General features: G+C 37.2%; 1 pseudogene; it reads left to right on the top strand.

Annotated features, from left to right (window-relative positions):
* The first annotated feature begins 902 nt into the window (after positions 1–902).
* LOC125350976 lies at positions 903–1,045 on the top strand (annotated as a pseudogene).
* The last annotated feature ends 3,721 nt before the right edge of the window (positions 1,046–4,766 follow it).

The following is a 4,766-nucleotide window of genomic DNA, read 5'->3' as shown; positions in this document are numbered from 1 at the left end:
TATATCTGATGTAATTTGTCATTAAAAATATAGAATTATTGTAGCTTTTACCTGACCATTTATTATATATTATCCTCTTAAACCCCAAAACTGCCTTATATTGAATAGCCTCATTTGTCTGATATATATTCCTAGTACCCTGAAGAATTTACAACAAACAACTATGATTGCTTTCTTTTGGCTAGTATTTTCTTCTTTTAATTTCTCTTAACTTTCAAACTTTCTGTATTCTCTCCCTTCCTCCTTCTCGCCCATCCTTTCTTCTTTCCTTCCTTCATTGTCAGTGGTCAGTTGCTCAGATTGGCTCCAAACTCTTGGGTTTAAGTAAGCCCCTACCACAGTTTATCAAATAGTTGGGAATGCAGACATCATTAAAACCTTTAATTATGTTTCTTATGAACAACATATAGGTGAATTTTGTTATTTCTGCTGTTTTACTTTTTACTTTCCTTTTGACCTATTTTTCTATATATGTTTTTCTATATATGTTTCTATATATGTTCTATATGTTCTATATATGTTTTTTTCTTCTTCTTTATTGCTTTCTTTTGAGTTGATGTTTTCATTCTGATTCTTTTTTTAGCCTCACTGGCTAGAAAGTTATATATCATATTTTTTTCTTTTAGTACTTAAATAATTGAGCTAAATTGTGAGCTAAATTGTGGCAAGCTAAATAATACCCTCATATCCCTTCCTCAAAAATATCCACACTATAACCCCCCAAACACACACACACACAAATACACACAAACTTTACATGGTAAAATGTACATTTAAAATGTGGTTAAGGATCTTTTAAAGTTTAGGATCTTGTCCTTTCTCATTTTACTTGCTCAGCTGACATTCTATTGCTTGAGCCACAACTCTAGCCCAAAGAAAAATAATTGCTCAAGCTATGTGTTAAGATTATACTTGCAGGAATTATTTCTATAGTTTGTTACTAGAGAAACTCCACTGATCATACCCTAGGTCCTCTGTCACCTGCCATTGATGATCATTCTCCTCCTTTGGAGGAGTAAGATGGGGAGGTTGCAGTCTGAGTGGTTTCCTTCCTAATAATAAAAAAGAAACAGATATGTGTTGATGGAAGCAGGGGCTGTCCTCATATCTTTGAAGATAGAGGACAGGACCAAAAGCCAGAGGTATTATCTCTAAAAACTAGAAAATCAAGGAAACGCATTCCTTTTCTAGAGTTTCCAGCAAGAACATAACCCTGTTCAAATACTTTAAATGTAAGATCTCTGGACCTATGAGAAAATAAATTCATGTTTTTTTTAAGACACAATGTTTTTGCCAGTTTGTTGTAGCAGCAATTAGAAGCTAATAGAGATGTTGGCAGCTGAAAGTAAAGTGGTGCTATGACAAATGCACAAAAATGTCAAAATGGTTTTGAGTTAGGCAGAAAGTGGAAGAACAGAGTGTCTAATATGAAATCTTACATTGCCTTGAACAGTAAAGACTCAAGGGAATGAAAAACATAATACAAGCTGTTGTCTTAGAAAATGCATAAATCATAATAAGCAACATTACAAAGTTGGTAAGTTGCTAAAAGTTGATATCCTTTTGTTGATCCTTCCCTTTTGGGGGGGAAAAGGAGGGGAGGAGGGAACAACCTGTCATGGGCTTGAACTCCGAGCCTAGAGGCTTTTCCCTGAGCTTTTCTGCTCAAAGTTAGTGCTCTACCACTTTGAGCCACAGCACCATTTCCTGTTTCCTAGTGGTTAACTGGAGATGTGTCTCACAGACTTTCCTGCTCAGGCTGGCTTTGAACCACAATCCTACTCAGCCTCCTGTGTAGCTAGGATTACAAGCATGAGCCACCAGTGCCCTGATTGCTGATCTTTCTTGATACAGGTCTTGTTTGCTGAAAATACTGGCCCACCAGATCTGGAAAATTCTCAGCTATTTTTCACAGAATAACCATCAACATCTTTTTTAGCATTCTATGGAGATTCATTTTAAAGTTTCTTATTCTGTCCTTTGCACTCAGTGAGTCTCTGATGTGTGCCCAAGCCCCTCATCTGTATAAAAGCCTCTCATCTAGTTCAGTAATTCTCTCTTCAGCTATGCCTAGTTGGCTATTTAAATCACCTACACTGAGATTAAGCTATTTTGGGCCCATGTCTGAAATTTTGATTTAGCCCTTTTTACAAATTGGTTGATCATATTTTAAATTATTTTTATTGCTTTAAAAATTTCATACATAATAAAATTTTATTCTTTGCTTAGTGATTCTAATATCTATGTCTTTGGAGATTTAGGTCTACAATTTATATTTCTATGAACTCACGGTGGCTTTTATTCCTTATGTGTACAGAATTTTTGTTGTGAGAAAATATTTTATTAGTCTTACTCTGGGGAGATTCTGAGGAGACTGAGCTGGTATGTTTCTCTACGAAGCAGGGAAGGAGTCGATAAGCGTTGCTGATCTGGTTCTGCTTTACTTTGAATTTTCAGTGGTTGGCCTTGGATAGTAAATTCTCAAATTCTCAGTGAAACCACTATTCCTTCTCTTCCTTTTCTGTTTCTTTTTCTCAGAGTGGAAAAGCTGACAGAATCCCTTCTTGCCTACTGGATTTTTTTCTAAGAATATAAGATATTCTTTATTTTTATTAGTTTAATGAATTGAATTTAATGAATTAAATTTAATGAATTAATTTAATGAATTTTTATTTTTATTTTGTGCCAGTTACTAGGGCTTGAACTCATGGCCCAGGTGCTGTCCCTTAGCTTTTTTGCTTAAGGATGGCACTCAACATTTGCGCCACAGCTGGCTATTTGGAGCTGAGCATCTCACAGACTTTCCTGCACAGGCTGGCTTCAAACCTTAGTCTTCAGATCTTGGCCTCTGAGTAGCTAGGGTTACAGGTGTGAGCCATCAGCATCCAGCTCCCTAATGAGGTAGTTTCAACTACATAGAAGCCCATATTAGATTCTCCCACTCCCCGTGGGATATTTATCCCCATATCTCCAGGATTCTGAAGTTACACTATGTGTATTCAGAGTCAGGCTTTACTCACATACAACTGCATGACCAAGGATGAGTTACTTAACTTTTTTTGTGCTCCAATATCCTCTATGAAATGCTACCTGCGCAATATGAATCAATATGGTTGAAGTGCTTGGAACAGAGCCTAGGCCATGTCACCACTCTAAAAGTGCTGACACCAACCCTCATTGTGTTTCAGACACACTTAAAGTTCACTGATTATGTTTCGGCTCATTGAATTTTTGACATAATAGAATTTAAAAGTTTACTTCTTTTCTTTCAAGGTGAGCATCATTTCTTTACAATTATATCTGTTATAATCTATCTACAATCTATTTGCATAACAGCCACCTCACGAGGTTTTTTGACTATTTAGTTCTTTACTAGAAAGGCAGAGCTAAAGGTAACATCTCAAAGCAGGTTCAAGGTTTTGCTAGAGACTCTGGGTTTCTTAGAATACTTTAACTTTCCAGGATGAGAAAAGAATAAACACAGAACAATAAAGAACAGCTCTATTGCAGGTTCTCCTTACAAGCATGACTATGAACCCCACTTCATTGCCCAGTGGAAGTCTTCCCAGCTGACTGACCATCAGTTCCAATGGCTCTTGGCTTCTTTCCCTACACATAAGCTACTTAAAATGATCAATTATAGGAATGGGAATGTGGCCTAGTGGTGAAGTGCTCACCTCATATACATAAAGCCCTGGGTTCGATTCCTCAGCACCACATATATAGAAAAGTCAGAAGGGGCACTGTGGCTCAAGTGGTAGAGTGCTAGCCTTAAGCAAAAAGAAGCCAGGGACAGTGCTCAGGCCCTGAGTTCAAGCCCCAGGACTGGAAAAACAAAACAAAACAAAACAATGATCCCTTATAGGATGTATACCACCTCTCATTCACCCCTATCTCCTCAGCACATGGAAGTTCCTGATGAATGTTTGTTAAATGCATGTGTGTATGTGTGAATAACAGAATGATTAAGCAAAAGAAAAATAATAAAGGAAAAATATAATATGAAAAGCAGACACTCTCTATGATTTAAAAGTAAATATGAATTCAGTCTACCACTTTTTCACATACTACATTTTCACAAACAAACCAATTGTTAAATATTATTTAAAGATAAAAGCAAAAACAGTAAAACTGGTTGGTCTGAGAAATAAAACTAAGTATAAAACAAGGTGAGTCAGCAATCTGTCACTTTTCTTTAAAAATCTTCTTTATTGGGCTGGGGATATAGCCTAGTGGCAAGAGTGCCTGCCTCGGATACACGAGGCCCTAGGTTCGATTCTCCAGCACCACATATACAGAAAACGGCCAGAAGCGGCGCTGTGGCTCAAGTGGCAGAGTGCTAACCTTGAGCGGGAAGAAGCCAGGGATGGTGCTCGGGCCCTGAGTCCAAGGCCCAGGACTGGCCAAAAAAAAAAAAAAAAAAAATCTTCTTTATTACTTAATTTTAGCCATGTAATTTTAACTACATATATCTAATGAAATAAAAACACTTAAATACAAAGTTTGGCTTTTTTTTTCCTGCTGCTGGAAGGTCAACCCGGCTTTTTTTTTTCCTGCTGCTGGAAGGTCAACCCAGCCTGCTGTACTTCTGATCTCAGAAGTTGAATCCAGGTCTGTGTCGTTGTGGTTTCATTTTAAATTTTGTGCTAAAACCTGATTACTAAACAATATTGACTCAAAGCCAGATGGATAAACAGAATTTTGAACTTTAATAGGGCAGTTCAATGGATTGAGATGGGGCTGGCCAGGCCTCTTGACTAGTACCT

The sequence above is a fragment of the Perognathus longimembris genome, chromosome 4, assembly GCF_023159225.1.
Source record: "Perognathus longimembris pacificus isolate PPM17 chromosome 4, ASM2315922v1, whole genome shotgun sequence".
NCBI lineage: Eukaryota > Metazoa > Chordata > Mammalia > Rodentia > Heteromyidae > Perognathus > Perognathus longimembris.
The sequence above is the reverse complement of the archived record's forward strand: the minus strand, read 5'-3'. Positions and strand labels throughout refer to the sequence as shown.